Source organism: Heterodontus francisci, chromosome 22, assembly GCF_036365525.1.
Source record: "Heterodontus francisci isolate sHetFra1 chromosome 22, sHetFra1.hap1, whole genome shotgun sequence".
NCBI classification, from domain to species: Eukaryota; Metazoa; Chordata; class Chondrichthyes; order Heterodontiformes; family Heterodontidae; genus Heterodontus; species Heterodontus francisci.
In genome coordinates, this window is record NC_090392.1 from 10,058,874 (window position 1) to 10,080,377 (window position 21,504).

The window sequence follows — 21,504 nt, forward strand, 5'->3', positions numbered from 1 at the left end:
CCAAGTAACACAGACATACACTGACACCAAGTAACAAAGACATACACTGATACCCAGGAACACAGACACACACTTACACCAAGTAACAAAGAAATACACTGACACCAAGTAACACAGACATACACTGACACCATTTAACAAAGACATACACTGATACCCAGTAACACAGACACACACTTACACCAACTAACACAGACATACACTGACACCAAGTAACAAAGACATACACTTCCACCAAGTAACAAAGACATACTCTGATACCCAGGAACACAGACACACACTTACACCAAGTAACACAGACACAAACTTACACCAAGTAACACAGACACACACTGACACCCAGTAACACAGACACACACTTACAACAAGAGACACAGACATACACTGACACCAAGTAACAAAGACATACACTGATACCTATTAACACAGACACACACTTACACCATGTAACACAGACATAAACTGACAACAAGTAACAAAGACATATACTGATACCCAGGAACACAGACACACACTTACACCAAGTAACAAAGACACACACTTACACCAAGTAACAAAGACATACACTGACACCAAGTAACACAGACATACACTGACACCAAGTAACAAAGACATACAATTACACCAAGTAACAAAGACACACACTTACACCAAGTAACACAGATATACACTGACACCAAGTAACAAAGACATGCACTGACACCCAGTAACACAGACACACACGTACACCAAGTAACACAGACATACACTGACACCATGTAGCAAAGACATACACTGATACCCAGTAACACAGACACACACTTACACCAAGTAACAAAGACTTACACTGACACCAAGTCACAAAGAAACACACTGACACCAAGTAACAAAGACATACACTGATACCAAGTCACAAAGACATGCACTGACACCCAGTAACACAGACACACACTTACACAAAGTAACACAGACATACACTGACACCAGGTAACAAAGACATACACTGATACCCAGTAACACAGACACACACTTACACCAAGTGACAAAGACAGACACTGATACACAGTAACACAGACACACACTTGCACCAAGTAACAAAGACACACACTGACACCCAGTAACAAAGACATACACTGACACCCAGTAACACAGACACACACGGACACCAAGTAACAAAGAAACACACTTACACCAAGTAAAACAGACACACACTGACACCAAGCAACACAGACATACACTGACACCAAGAAACAAAGACAGGCACTGATACCCAGAAACACAGACACACACTTACACCAAGTAACACAGACATACACTGACACCAAGTAACAAAGACATACACTGATACGCAGGAACACAGACACACAATTACACCAAGTAACAAAGACATACACTGACACCAAGTAACACAGACATACACTGACACCATTTAACAAAGACATACACTGATATCCAGGAACACAGACACACACTTACACCAACTAACACAGAGATACACTGACACCAAGTAACAAAGACATACACTTCCACCAAGTAACAAAGACATACACTGATACCCAGGAACACAGACACACACTTACACCAAGTAACACAGACACACACTTACACCAAGTAACAAAGACATACACTTCCACCAAGTAACACAGACATACACTGACACCAAGTAACAAAGACATACAATTACACCAAGTAACAAAGACACACACTTACAACAAGTAACAAAGACAGACAATGATACCCAGTAACACAGACACACAATTACACCAAGTAACAAAGACATACACTGACACCCAGTTACACAAACAAACACACACTGACACCAAGTAACACAGTCACACATCTGACACCCAGTAAAAAAGGCATACACTGACACCAAGTAACAAAGACATACACTGATACCAAGTCACAAAGACATGCACTGATACCCAGTAACAAAAACACACAATGACACCAAGTAACAAAGACATACACTGACACCAAGTAACAAAGACATACACTTACACCAAGTAACAAAGACAGACAATTACACCAAGTCACAAAGACATACACTGATACACAGTAACACAGACATACACTTACACCAAGTAACACAGTCAGACACTGACACCCAGTAACACAGACACACACTTACACCAAGTAACAAAGAAATACACTGTCACTCAGTAACAAAGACATACACTGACACCCAGTAACACAGACACACACGGACACCAAGTAACAAAGACACAGACTTACACCCAGTAACATAGACACACACTTACACCAAGTAACACAGACATACACTGACACCAAGTAACAAATACATGCACTGATACACAGTAACACAGACACACACTTACACCAAGTAACACAGACATACACTGACACCAAGTAACACAGACATACAATTCCACCAAGTAACAAAGACACACACTTACACCAAGTAACACAGATATACACTGACACCAAGTAACACAGACACACACTGACACCCAGTAACACAGACACTCACTTACACCAAGTAACAGAGAGATACACTGACACCAAGTAACAAAGACATTCACTGATACCCAGTAACACAGACACACACTTACACCAAATAACACAGACATACACTGACACCAAGTAACAAAGACATACACTGATACCCAGTAACACAGACACACACTAACACCAAGTAACACAGACATACACTGACACCATGTAGCGAAGACATACACTGATACCCATTAACACAGACACACACTTACACCACGTAACAAAGACTTACACTGACACCAAGTCACAAAGACACACAATGACACCCAGTAACAAAGACATGCACTGATACCAAGTCACAAAGACACACACTGACACCCAGTAACAAAGACATACACTGATACCCAGTAACACAGACACACACTTACACAAAGTAACACAGACATACACTGACACCAGGTAACAAAGACATACACTGATACCCTGTAACACAGACACACACTTACACCAAGTAACAAAGACAGACACTGATACCCAGTAACACAGACACACACTGACACCCAGTACCACAGACACACACGGACACCAAGTAACAAAGTAACACACTTACACCAAGTAAAACAGACACACACTGACACCCAGTAACACAGACACACACTTACACCAAGCAACACAGACATACACTGACACCAAGAAACAAAGACATGCACTGATACCCAGAAACACAGACACACACTTACACCAAGTAACACAGACATACACTGACACCAAGTAACAAAGACATACACTGATACCCAGGAACACAGACACACACTTAGACCAAGTAACAAAGACATACACTGACACCAAGTAACACAGACATACACTGACACCATTTACCAAAGACATACACTGATACCCAGAAACACAGACACACACTAACACCAACTAACACAGACATACACTGACACCAAGTAACAAAGACATACACTTCCACCAAGTAACAAAGACATACACTGATACCCAGGAACACAGACACACACTTACACCAAGTAACACAGACACACACTTACACCAAGTAACACAGACACACACTGACACCCAGTAACACAGACACACACTTACAACAAGAGACACAGACATACACTGACACCAAGTAACAAAGACATACACTGATACCTATTAACACAGACACACACTTACACCATGTAACACAGACATACACGGACACCAAGTCACAAAGACACACAATGACACCCAGTAACAAAGACATGCACTGATACCAAGTCACAAAGACATACACTGATACCCAGTAACACAGACACACACTTACACAAAGTAACACAGACATACACTGACACCAGGTAACAAAGACATACACTGATACCCAGTAACACAGACACACACTTACACCATGTAGCAAAGACATACACTGATACCCAGTAACACAGACACACACTTACACCACGTAACAAAGACTTACACTGACACCAAGTCACAAAGACACACACTGACACCCAGTAACAAAGACATACACTGATACCAAGTCACAAAGACATACACTGATACCCAGTAACACAGACACACACTTACACAAAGTAACACAGACATACACTGACACCAGGTAACAAAGACATACACTGATACCCAGTAACACAGACACACAATTACAAAAAGTAACAAAGACAGACACTGATACCCAGTAACACAGACACACACTTGCACCAAGTAACAAAGACATACACTGACACCCAGTAACAAAGACATACACTGACACCCAGTAACACAGACACACACGGATACCAAGTAACAAAGAAACACACTTACACCAAGTAAAACAGACACACACTGACACCCAGTAACACAGACACACACTTACACCAAGCAACACAGACATACACTGACACCAAGAAACAAAGACATGCACTGATACCCAGAAACACAGACACACACTTACACCAAGTAACACAGACACACACTGACACCAAGTAACAAAGACATACACTGATACCCAGGAACACAGACACACACTTACACCAAGTAACAAAGACATACACTGACACCAAGTAACACAGACATACACTGACACCATTTAACAAAGACATACACTGATACCCAGTAACACAGACACACACTTACACCAACTAACACAGACATACACTGACACCAAGTAACAAAGACATACACTTCCACCAAGTAACAAAGACATACACTGATACCCAGGAACACAGACACACACTTACACCAAGTAACACAGACACACACTTACACCAAGTAACACAGACACACACTGACATCCAGTAACACAGACACACACTTACAACAAGAGACACAGACATACACTGACACCAAGTAGCAAAGACATACACTGATACCTATTAACACAGACACACACTTACACCATGTAACACAGACATACACTGACAATAAGTAACCAAGACATATACTGATACCCAGGAACACAGACACACACTTACACCAAGTAACAAAGACACACACTTACACCAAGTAACACAGACACACACTTACACAAAGTAACACAGACATACACTGACACCAGGTAACAAAGACATACACTGATACCCAGTAACACAAACGCACACTTACACCAAGTAACAAAGACAGACACTGATACCCAGTAACACAGACACACACTTGCACCAAGTAACAAAGAAACACACTTACACCAAGTAAAACAGACACACACTGACACCCAGTAACACAGACACACACTTACACAAAGTAACACAGACATACACTGACACCAGGTAACAAAGACAAACACTGATACCCAGTAACAAAGACATACACTGACACCCAGTAACAAAGACATACACTGACACCCAGTAACACAGACACACACGGACACCAAGTAACAAAGAAACACACTTACGCCAAGTAAAACAGACACACACTGACACCCAGTAACACAGACACACACTTACACCAAGCAACACAGACATACACTGACACCAAGAAACAAAGACATGCACTGATACCCAGAAACACAGACACACACTTACACCAAGTAACACAGACATACACTGACACCAAGTAACAAAGACATACACTGATACGCAGGAACACAGACACACACTTACACCAAGTAACAAATACATACACTGACACCAAGTAACACAGACATACACTGACACCATTTAACAAAGACATACACTGATACCCAGTAACACAGACACACACTTACACCAACTAACACAGACATACACTGACACCAAGTAACAAAGACATACACTTCCACCAAGTAACAAAGACATGCACTGATACCCAGGAACACAGACACACACTTACACCAAGTAACACAGATACACACTTACACCAAGTAACAAAGACATACACTTCCACCAAGTAACACAGACATACACTGACACCAAGTAACAAAGACATACAATGACACCATGTAACAAAGACACACACTTACAACAAGTAACAAAGACAGACACTGATACCCAGTAACACAGACACACAATTACACCAAGTAACAAAGACATACACTGACACCAAGTCACAGAGACATACACTGACACCAAGTAACAAAGACGTACACTGATACCCAGTAACACAGACACACACTCACACCAAGTAACAAAGACATACACTTACACCAAGTAACAAAGACATACACTGACAACAAGAAACAAAGACATGCACTTACACCAAGTAACAAAGACAGACAATTGCACCAAGTAACAAACACATACACTGACACCATGTAACAAAGACATACACTGATACCCAGTAAGACAGACACACACTTACACCAAGTAACAAAGACAGACACTGGTATCCAGTAACACAGACACACACTTACACCAAGTAACAAAGACATACACTGACACCAAGTAACAAAGACATACACTGACACCCAGTAACAAAGACATACACTGACACCAAGTCACAAACACATACACTGACACCAAGTAACAAAGACATACACTTACACCAAGTAACAAAGACATGCACTGATACCCAGTAACACAGACACACACTGACACCCAGTTAGAAGCACACACTGACCCCCAGTAACACAGACACACACTGACCCCCAGTAACACAGACATAGACTGACACCAAGTAACAAAGACATACACTGACACCCAGTAACAAAGACATACACTGACACCAAGTCACAAACACATACACTGATACCCAGTATCACAGACACACACTTACACCAAGTAACAAAGACATACACTGACACCAAGTAACAAAGACACACACGGACACCCAGTAACAAAGACATACACTGTCACCAAGTCACAAAGACATACACTGATACACAGAAACACACTTGCACCAAGTAACACAGACATACACTGACACCATTTAACAAAGACATACACTGATACCCAGTAACACAGACACACACTTACACCAACTAACACAGACATACAATGACACCAAGTAACAAAGACATACACTTCCACCAAGTAACAAAGACATGCACTGATACCCAGGAACACAGACACACACTTACACCAAGTAACACAGACACACACTTACACCAAGTAACAAAGACATACACTTCCACCAAGTAACACAGACATACACTGACACCAAGTAACAAAGACATACAATTACACCATGTAACAAAGACACACACTTACAACAAGTAACAAAGACAGACACTGATACCCAGTAACACAGACACACAATTACACCAAGTAACAAAGACATACACTGACACCAAGTCACAGAGACATACACTGACACCAAGTAACAAAGACGTACACTGATACCCAGTAACACAGACACACACTCACACCAAGTAACAAAGACATACACTTACACCAAGTAACAAAGACATACACTGACACCAAGTAACAAAGACATGCACTTACACCAAGTAACAAAGACAGACAATTGCACCAAGTAACAAACACATACACTGACACCATGTAACAAAGACATACACTGATACCCAGTAAGACAGACACACACTTACACCAAGTAACAAAGACAGACACTGGTATCCAGTAACACAGACACACACTTACACCAAGTAACAAAGACATACACTGACACCAAGTAACAAAGACATACACTGACACCCAGTAACAAAGACATACACTGACACCAAGTCACAAACACATACACTGACACCAAGTAACAAAGACATACACTTACACCAAGTAACAAAGACATACACTGATACCCAGTAACACAGACACACACTGACACCCAGTTAGAAGCACACACTGACCCCCAGTAACACAGACACACACTGACCCCCAGTAACACAGACATAGACTGACACCAAGTAACAAAGACATACACTGACACCCAGTAACAAAGACATACACTGACACCAAGTCACAAACACATACACTGATACCCAGTATCACAGACACACACTTACACCAAGTAACAAAGACATACACTGACACCAAGTAACAAAGACACACACGGACACCCAGTAACAAAGACATACACTGTCACCAAGTCACAAAGACATACACTGATACACAGAAACACACTTGCACCAAGTAACACAGACATACACTGACACCAAGTAACAAAGACATACACTGATACCCAGTATCACAGACACACACTTACACCAAGTAACAAAGACATACACTGACACCAAGTCACAAAGACACACACTGACACCCACTAACAAAGACATACATTGACACCAAGTCACAAAGACATACAATGATACCCAGTTACACAGACACACACTGATACCCAGTAACGAAGACATACACTGATACCAAGTCACAAAGACATACACTGATACCCATTAACACAGACGCACACTGACACCCAGCAACAAAGACAAACAATGATACCAAGTCACAAAGACATACACTGATACCCAGTAACACAGACACACACTGACACCAAGTAGCAAAGACATACACTGACACCAAGTAACAAAGACATACACTAACACCAAGTAACAAAGACACACACTTACACCAAGGAACACAGACATACACTGACACCAAGTAACAAGGACATACACTTACCCCAAGTAACAAAGACAGACAATTACACCAAGTAACAAAGACATACACTTACACCAAGTATTTTGACATACACTGACACCAAGTAACAAAGACAGACACTGATACCCAGTAACACAGACACACAATTAAACCAAGTAACAAAGACATACACTGATACCAAGTCACAAAGACATACACTGATAGGCAGTAACACAGACACATACTGACACCAAGTAACAAAGACACACACGGACACCCAGTAACAAAGACATACACTGTCACCAAGTCACAAAGACATACACTGATACACAGAAACACAATTGCACCAAGTAACAAACACATACACTGACACCATGTAACAAAGACATACACTGATACCCAGTAAGACAGACACACACTTACACCAAGTAACAAAGACAGACACTGGTATCCAGTAACACAGACGCACACTTACACCAAGTAACAAAGACATACACTGACACCAAGTAACAAAGACATACACTGACACCAAGGAACAAAGACATACACTGACACCAAGTCACAAACACATACACTGACACCAAGTAACAAAGACATACACTTACACCAAGTTACAAAGACATACACTGATACCCAGTAACACAGACACACACTGACACCCAGTTAGAAGCACACACTGACCCCCAGTAACACAGACACACACTGACCCCCAGTAACACAGACATGGACTGACACCAAGTAACAAAGACATACACTGACACCCAGTAACAAAGACATACACTGACACCAAGTCACAAGCACATACACTGATACCCAGTATCACAGACACACACTTACACCAAGTAACAAAGACATACACTGACACCAAGTAACAAAGACACACACGGACACCCAGTAACAAAGACATACACTGTCACCAAGTCACAAAGACATACACTGATACACAGAAACACACTTGCACCAAGTAACACAGACATACACTGACACCAAGTAACAAAGACATACACTGATACCCAGTATCACAGACACACACTTGCACCAAGTAACAAAGACATACACTGACACCAAGTCACAAAGACACACACTGACACCCACTAACAAAGACATACATTGACACCAAGTCACAAAGACATACAATGATACCCAGTTACACAGACACACACTGATACCCAGTAACGAAGACATACACTGATACCAAGTCACAAAGACATACACTGATACCCATTAACACAGACGCACACTGACACCCAGCAACAAAGACAAACAATGATACCAAGTCACAAAGACATACACTGATACCCAGTAACACAGACACACACTGACACCAAGTAACAAAGACATACACTGACACCAAGTAACAAAGACATACACTAACACCAAGTAACAAAGACACACACTTACACCAAGTAACAAAGACACACACTTACACCAAGGAACACAGACATACACTGACACCAAGTAACAAGGACATACACTTACCCCAAGTAACAAAGACGGACAATTACACCAAGTAACAAAGACATACACTTACACCAAGTATTTTGACATACACTGACACCAAGTAACAAAGACATAGACTGATACCCAGTAACACAGTCAAACACTTACACCAAGTAACAAAGACATACACTGACACCCAGTAACACAGACACACACTGACACCAAGTAACAAAGACAGACACTGATACCCAGTAACACAGACACACAATTACACCAAGTAACAAAGACATACACTGATACAAAGTCACAAAGACATACACTGATACGCAGTAACACAGACACATACTGACACCAAGTAACAAAGACATACACTGACACCAAGTAACAAAGACACACACGGACACCCAGTAACAAAGACATACACTGTCACCAAGTCACAAAGACATACACTGATACACAGAAACACACTTGCACCAAGTAACACAGACATACACTGACACCAAGTAACAAAGACATACACTGATACCCAGTATCACAGACACACACTTACACCAAGTAACAAAGACATACACTGACACCAAGTCACAAAGACAAACACTGACACCCAGTAACAAAGACATACATTGACACCAAGTCACAAAGACATACAATGATACCCAGTAACACAGACACACACTGACACCCAGTAACGAAGACATACACTGATACCAAGTCACAGAGACATACACTGATACCCATTAACACAGACGCACACTGACACCCAGTAACAAAGACATACAATGATACCAAGTCACAAAGACATACACTGATACCCAGTAACACAGACACACACTGACACCAAGTAACAAAGACATACACTGACACCAAGTAACAAAGACATACACTAACACCAAGGAACAAAGACACACACTTACACCAAGGAACACAGACATACACTGACACCAAGTAACAAGGGCATACACTTACCCCAAGTAACAAAGACAGACAATTACACCAAGTAACAAAGACATACACTTACACCAAATATTTTGACATACACTGACACCAAGTAACAAAGACATAGACTGATACCCAGTAACACAGTCACACACTTACACCAAGTAACAAAGACATACACTGACACCCAGTAACACAGACACACACTTACACCAAGTAACAAAGACAGACACTGATACCCAGTAACACAGACACACACTTACACCAAGTAACAAAGACGTACACTGATACCAAGTCACAAAGACATACACTGATACGCAGTAACACAGACACACACTGACACCAAGTAACAAAGACATACACTGACACCAAGTAACAAAGACATACACTTACACCAAGTAACAAAGACACACACTTACACCAAGGAACACAGACATACACTGACACCAAGTAATAAGGACATACACTTACACCAAGTAACAAAGACAGACAATTACACCAAGTAACAAAGACATACACTTACACCAAGTATTTTGACATACACTGACACCAAGTAACAAAGACATACACTGATACCCAGCAACACAGACACACACTTACACCAAGTAACAAAGACATACACTGACACCCAGTAACACAGACACACACTTACACCAAGTAACAAAGACAGACACTGATACCCAGTAACACAGACACACACTTACACCAAGTAACACAGACATACACTTACACCAATTATTTTGACTTACACTTACACCAAGTTACAAAGACATACACTGACACCCAGTAACAAAGACATACACTGACACCAAGTCACAAACACATACAATGACACCAAGTCACAAAGACATACACTTACACCAAGTAACAAAGACATGCACTGATACCCAGTAACACAGACACACACTGACACCCGATTAGAAACACACACTGGCCCCCATTAACACAGACACACACTGACCCGCAGTAACACAGACATACACTGACACCAAGTCACAAAGACACACACTGACACCCAGTCACAAAGACATACACTGTCACCAAGTCACAAAGACATACACTGATACACAGAAACACACTTCCATCAAGTAACACAGACGTACACTGACACCAGGTCACAAAGACACACACTGACACCCAGCAACAAAGACATACACTGACACCAAGTCACAAATACATACACTGATACCCAGTATCAGAGAAACACACTTACACCAAGTAACAAAGACATACACTGACACCAAGTCACAAAGACACACACTGACACCCAGTAACAAAGACATACACTGACACCAAGTCACAAAGACATACACTGATACCCAGGAACACAGACACACACTGACACCCAGTAACACAGACACACACTGACACCCAGTAACAAATACATACACTGATACAGAGTAACAAAGACATACACTGACACCAAGTAACACAGACACGCACTGACACCCAGTAACAAAGACATACACTGACACCAAGTCACAAAGACATACACTGACACAAAGTAACAAAGACATACACTGATACCCAGTAACACAGACACACACTTACACCAAGTAACAAAGACAGACACTTACACCAAGTAGCAAAGACATGCACTGATACCCAGTAACACAGACAAACACTTACACCAAGTAACAAAGACAGACACTGATACCCAGTAACACAGACACACACTTACACCAAGTAACAAAGACATACACTTACACCAAGTAACACAGACATACACTTACACAAATTATTTTGACATACACTTACACAAAGTAACAAAGACATACACTGACACCCAGTAACAAAGAAATACACTGACACAAAGTCACAAACACATACACTGACACCAAGTAACAAAGACATACACTGATACCCAGTAACACAGACACACACTGACACCCAGTTAGAAACACACACTGACCCCCAGTAACACAGACACACACTGACCCGCAGTAACACAGACATACACTGACACCAAGTCACAAAGACACACACTGACACTCAGTAACAAAGACATACACTGACACCAAGTCACAAAGACATACACTGATACACAGACACACACTAACAACAAGTAACACAGACATACACTGACACCAAGTCACAAAGACATACACTGATACCCAGGAACACAGACACACACTGAAACCCAGTAACAAAGACATACACTGATACCAAGTCACAAAGACATACACTGATACCCAGTAACACAGACACACACTGACACCCAGTAACAAAGACATACACTGATACCAAGTCACAAAGACATACACTGATACCCAGTAACACAGACACACACTTACACCAAGTAACAAAGACATACACTGACACCAAGTAACAAAGACATACACTTACACCAAGTAACAAAGACACACACTTACACCAAGGAACACAGACATACACTGTCACCAAGTAACAAAGACATACACTGACACCAAGTAACAAAGACATACACTTACACCAAGTAACAAAGACACACACTTACACCAAGGAACACAGACATACATTGACACCAAGTAACAAGGACATACACTTACACCAAGTAACAAAGACAGACAATTACACCAAGTCACAAAGACACACACTGACACACAGTAACAAAGACATACACTGACACCAAGTCACAAAGACATACACTGATACACAGACACACACTAACAACAAGTAACACAGACATACACTGACACCAAGTCACAAAGACATACACTGATACCCAGGAACACAGACACACACTGAAACCCAGTAACAATGACATACACTGATACCAAGTCACAAAGACATACACTGATACCCAGTAACACAGACAAACACTTACACCAAGTAACAAAGACAGACACTGATACCCAGTAACACAGACACACACTTACACCAAGGAACAAAGACATACACTTACACCAAGTAACACAGACATACACTTACACAAAGTATTTTGACATACACTTACACAAAGTAACAAAGACATACACTGACACCCAGTAACAAAGAAATACACTGACACAAAGTCACAAACACAGACACTGACACCAAGTAACAAAGACATACACTGATACCCAGTAACACAGACACACACTGACACCCAGTTAGAAACACACACTGACCCCCAGTAACACAGACACACACTGACCCGCAGTAACACAGACATACACTGACACCAAGTCACAAAGACACACACTGACACTCAGTAACAAAGACATACACTGACACCAAGTCACAAAGACATACACTGATACACAGACACACACTAACAACAAGTAACACAGACATACACTGACACCAAGTCACAAAGACATACACTGATACCCAGGAACACAGACACACACTGAAACCCAGTAACAAAGACATACACTGATACCAAGTCACAAAGATATACACTGATACCCAGTAACACAGACACACACTGACACCCAGTAACAAAGACATACACTGATACCAAGTCACAAAGACATACACTGATACCCAGTAACACAGACACACACTGACACCAAGTAACAAAGACATACACTGACACCAAGTAACAAAGACATACACTTACACCAAGTAACAAAGACACACACTTACACCAAGGAACACAGACATACACTGTCACCAAGTAACAAAGACATACACTGACACCAAGTAACAAAGACATACACTTACACCAAGTAACAAAGACACACACTTACACCAAGGAACACAGACATACATTGACACCAAGTAACAAGGACATACACTTACACCAAGTAACAAAGACAGACAATTACACCAAGTCACAAAGACACACACTGACACACAGTAACAAAGACATACACTGACACCAAGTCACAAAGACATACACTGATACACAGACAGACACTAACAACAAGTAACACAGACATACACTGACACCAAGTCACAAAGACATACACTGATACCCAGGAACACAGACACACACTGAAACCCAGTAACAAAGACATACACTGATACCAAGTCACAAAGACATACACTGATACCCAGTAACACAGACACACACTGACACCCAGTAACAAAGACATACACTGATACCAAGTCACAAAGACATACACTGATACCCAGTAACACAGACACACACTGACACCAAGTAACAAAGACATACACTGACACCAAGTAACAAAGACATACACTTACACCAAGTAACAAAGACACACACTTACACCAAGGAAAACAGACATACACTGTCACCAAGTAACAAAGACATACACTGACACAAAGTAACAAAGAAATACACTTACACCAAGTAACAAAGACACACACTTACACCAAGGAACACAGACATACATTGACACCAAGTAACAAGGACATACACTTACACCAAGTAACAAAGACAGACAATTACACCAAGTAACAAAGACACACACTTACACCAAGTATTTTGACACACACTGACACCAAGTAACAAAGACATACACTGATACCCAGTAACACAGACACACACTTACCCCAAGTAACAAAGACATACACTAACACCCAGTAACACAGACACACACTTACACCAAGTAACAAAGACAGACACTGATACCCAGTAACACAGACACACACTTACACCAAGTAACAAAGACATACACTTACACCAAGTAACACAGACATACACTTACACCAAGTAACAAAGACAGAGAATTACACCAAGTAACAAAGACATACACTTACACCAAGTATTTTGACATACACTGACACCAAGTAACACAGACATACACTGACAACAAGTAACACAGACACGCACTGACACCCAGTAACAAAGACATACACTGACACCAAGTCACAAAGACATACACTAACACCAAGTAACAAAGACACACACTTACACCAAGGAACACAAACATACACTGACACCAAGTAACAAGGACATATACTTACACCAAGTAACAAAGACAGACAATTACACCAAGTAAAAAAGACATACACTTACACAAAGTATTTTGACATACACTGACACCAAGTAACAAAGACATACACTGATACACAGTAACACATACACACACTTACACGAAGTAACAAAGACATACACTTTCACCAAGTAACTCAGACATACACTTACACCAAGTAACAAAGACAGACAATTACACCAAGTAACAAAGACATACAATTACACCAAGTATTTTGCCATACACTGACACCAAGTAACAAAGACATAGACTGATACCCAGTAACACAGTCACACACTTACACCAAGTAACAAAGACATACACTGACACCCAGTAACACAGACACACACTTACACCAAGGAACACAGACAGACACTGATACCCAGTAACACAGACACACACTTGCACCAAGTAACAAAGACATACACTGATACCAAGTCACAAAGACATACACTGATACGCAGTAACACAGACTCACACTGACACCAAGTAACAAAGACATACACTGACAGCAAGTAACAAAGACATACACTTACACCAAGTAACAAAGACACACACTTACACCAAGGAACACAGACATACATTGACACCAAGTAACAAGGACATACACTTACACCAAGTAACAAAGACAGACAATTACACCAAGTAACAAAGACATACACTTACACCAAGTATTTTGACACACACTGACACCAAGTAACAAAGACATACACTGATACCCAGTAACACAGACACACACTTACACCAAGTAACAAAGACATACACTAACAACCAGTTACACAGACACACACTTACACCAAGTAACAAAGACAGACACTGATACCCAGTAACACAGACACACACTTACACCAAGTAACAAAGACATACACTTACACCAAGTAACACAGACATACACTTACACCATGTATTTTGACTTACACTTCCACCAAGTAACAAAGACATACACTGACACACAGTAACAAAGACATACACTGACACCAAGTCACAAACACATACACTGACACCAAGTAACAAAGACATGCACTGATACCCAGTAACACAGACACACACTGACACCCAGTTAGAAACACACACTGGCCCCCATTAACACAGACACACACTGACCCGCAGTAACACAGACACGCACTGACACCAAGTCACAAAGACACACACTGACACCCAGTCACAAAGACATCCACTGTCAAAAAGTCACAAAGACATACACTGATACACAGAAACACACTTACACCAAGTAACACAGACATACACTGACACCAAGTCACAAAGACACACACTGACACCCAATAACAAAGACATACACTGACACCAAGTCACAAAGACATACACTGATACCCAGTATCAGAGAAACAAACTTACACCAAGTAACAAAGACATACACTGACACCAAGTCACAAAGACACACACTGACACCCAGTAACAAAGACATACACTGACACCAAGTCACAAAGACATACACTGATACCCAGGAACACAGACACACACTGACACCCAGTAACACAGACACACACTGACACCCAGTAACAAAGACATACACTGATACAGAGTAACAAATACATACACTGACAACATGTAACACAGACACACACTGACACCCAGTAACAAAGACATACACTGACACCAAGTCACAAAGACATACACTAACACCAAGTAACAAAGACACACACTTACACCAAGGAACACAGACATACACTGACACCAAGTAACAAGGACATACACTTACACCAAGTAACAAAGACAGACAATTACACCAAGTAACAAAGACATACACTTACACCAAGTATTTTGACATACACTGACACCAAGTAACAAAGACATAGACTGATACCCAGTAACACCGTCACACACTTACTCCAAGTAACAAAGACATACACTGACACCCAGTAACACAGACACACACTTACACCAAGTAACACAGACAGACACTGATACCCAGTAACACAGACACACACTTACACCAAGTAACAAAGACATACACTGACACCAAGTAACAAAGACATACACTTACCCCAAGTAACAAAGACACACACTTACACCAAGGAACACAGACATACATTGACACCAAGTAACAAGGACAGACACTTACACCAAGTAACAAAGACAGACAATTACACCAAGTAACAAAGACATACACTTACACCAAGTATTTTGACACACACTGACACCAAGTAACAAAGACATACACTGATACCCAGTAACACAGACACACACTTACACCAAGTAACAAAGACATACACTAACACCCAGTAACACAGACACACACTTACACCAAGTAACAAAGACAGACACTGATACCCAGTAACACAGACACACACTTACACCTAGTAACAAAGACATACACTTACACCAAGTAACACAGACAGACACTTACACCAAGTATTTTGACTTACACTTACACCAAGTAACAAAGACATACACTGACACACAGTAACAAAGACATACACTGACACCAAGTCACAAAAACATACACTGACACCAAGTAACAAAGACATACACTTACACCAAGTAACAAAGACATGCACTGATACCCAGTAACACAGAGACACACTTACACTTAGTTAGAAACACACACTGGCCCCCATTAACACAGACACACACTGACCCGCAGTAACACAGACATGCACTGACACCAAGTCACAAAGACACACACTGACACCCAGTCACAAAGACATCCACTGTCACCAAGTCACAAAGACATACACTGATACACAGAAACACACTTACACCAAGTAACACAGACATACACTGACACCAAGTCACAAAGTCACACACTGACACCCAGTAACAAAGACATACACTGACACCAAGTCACAAAGACATACACTGATACCCAGTATCAGAGAAACACATTTACACCAAGTAACAAAGACATACACTGACACCAAGTCACAAAGACATACAATGATACCCAGGAACACAGACACACACTGACACCCAGTAACACAGACACACACTGACACCCAGTAACAAAGACATACACTGATACAGAGTAACAAAGACATACACTGACAACATGTAACACAGACACGCACTGACACCCAGTAACAAAGACATACACTGACACCAAGTCACAAAGACATACACTAACACCAAGTCACAAAGACACACACTGACACCCAGTAACAAAGACATACATTGACACCAAGTCACAAAGACATACAATGATACCCAGGAACACAGACACACACTGACACCCAGTAACACAGACATACACTGACACCAAGTATTTTGACATACACTTACACCAAGTAACAAAGACATACACTGACACCAAGTAACAAAGACATACACTGACACAAATTCACAAACACACACACTGACACCAAGTAACAAAGACATACACTTACACCAAGTAACAAAGACATACACTGATACCCAGTAACACAGACACACACTGACACCCAGTTAGAAACACACACTGACCCCCAGTAACACAGACACACACTGACCCGCAGTAACACAGACATACACTGACACCAAGTCACAAAGACACATACTGACACTCAGTAACAAAGAAATACACTGACACCAAGTCACAAAGACATACACTGATACACAGACACACACTAACAACAAGTAACACAGACATACACTGACACCAAGTCACAAAGACATGCACTGATACCCAGTAACACAGACACACACTGAAACCCAGTAACAAAGACATACACTGATACCAAGTCACAAAGACATACACTGATACCCAGTAACACAGACACACACTGACACCCAGGAACAAAGACATACACTGAAACCAAGCAACAAAGACATACACTTACACCAAGTAACAAAGACACACACTTACACCAAGGAACACAGACATACACTGACACCAAGTAACAAAAACATACAATTACACCAAGTAAAAAAGACAGACAATTACACCAAGTAACAAAGACATATACTTGCACCAAGTATTTTGACATACACTGACACCAAGTAACAAAGACATACACTGATACCCAGTCACACAGACACACACTGACACCCAGTAACAAAGACATACACTGATACCAAGTCACAAAGACATACAATGATACCCAGTAACACAGACACACACTGACACCCAGTAACAAAGGCATACACTGATACCAAGTCACAGAGACATACACTGATACCCAGTAACACAGACACACACTGACACCAAGTAACAAAGACATACACTGACACCAAGTAACAAAGACATACACTTACACCAAGCAACAAAGACACACACTTACACCAAGGAACAAAGACATACACTGATACCCAGTAACACAGACAGACACTTACACCAAGTAACAAAGACAGACACTGATACCCAGTAACACAGGCACACACTGACACCCAGTAACAAAGACATACACTGATACTAAGTCACAAAGACATACACTGATACCCAGTAACACAGACACACACTGACACCAAGTAACAAAGACATACACTGATACCAAGTCACAAAGACATACACTGATACCCAGTAACACAGACACACACTGACACCCAGTAACAAAGACATACACTGATACTAAGTCACAAAGACATACACTGATACCCAGAAACACAGACACACACTGACACCAAGTACCAAAGACATACACTGACACCAAGTAACAAAGACATACACTTACACCAAGTAACAAAGACACACACTTACACCAAGGAACACAGACATACACTGACACCAAGTAACAAAGACATCCACTTACAGCAAGTAAAAAAGACAGACAATTACACCAAGTAACAAAGACATACACTTACACCAAGTATTTTGACATACACTGACACCAAGTAACAAAGACATACACTGATACCCAGTAAAACAGACACACACTGACACCCAGTAACAAAGACATACACTGACACCAAGTCACAAAGACATACACTGATACCCAGTAACACAGACACACACTGACACCCAGTAACAAAGACATACACCGATACCAAGTCAGAAAGACAGACACTGATACCCAGTAACACAGACACACACTGACACCAAGTAACAAAGACATACATTGACACCAAGTAACAAAGTCATACAATTACACCAAGTAAAAAAGACAGACAATTACACCAAGTAACAAAGACATACACTTGCACCAAGTATTTTGACATACACTGACACCAAGTAACAAAGACATACACTGATACCCAGTAACACAGACACACACTGACACCCAGTAACAAAGACATACACTGATACCAAGTCACAAAGACATACAATGATACCCAGTAACACAGACACACACTGACACCCAGTAACAAAGACATACACTGATACCAAGTCACAGAGACATACACTGATACCCAGTAACACAGACACACACTGACACCAAGTAACAAAGACATACACTGACACCAAGTAACAAAGACATACACTTCCACCAAGCAACAAAGACACACACTTACACCAAGGAACAAAGACATACACTGATACCCAGTAACACAGACAGACACTTACACCAAGTAACAAAGACAGACACTGATACCCAGTAACACAGGCACACACTGACACCCAGTAACAAAGACATACACTGATACTAAGTCACAAAGACATAAACTGATACCCAGTAACACAGACACACACTGACACCCAGTAACAAAGACATACACTGATACTAAGTCACAAAGACTTACACTGATACCCAGAAACACAGACACACACTGACACCAAGTAACAAAGACATACACTGACACCAAGTAACAAAGACATACACTTACAACAAGTAACAAAGACACACACTTACACCAAGGAACACAGACATACACTGACACCAAGTAACAAAGACATCCTCTTACAACACGTAAAAAAGACAGACAATTACACCAAGTAACAAAGACATACACTTACACCAAGTATTTTGACATACACTGACACCAAGTAACAAAGACATACACTGATACCCAGTAAAACAGACACACACTGACACCCAGTAACA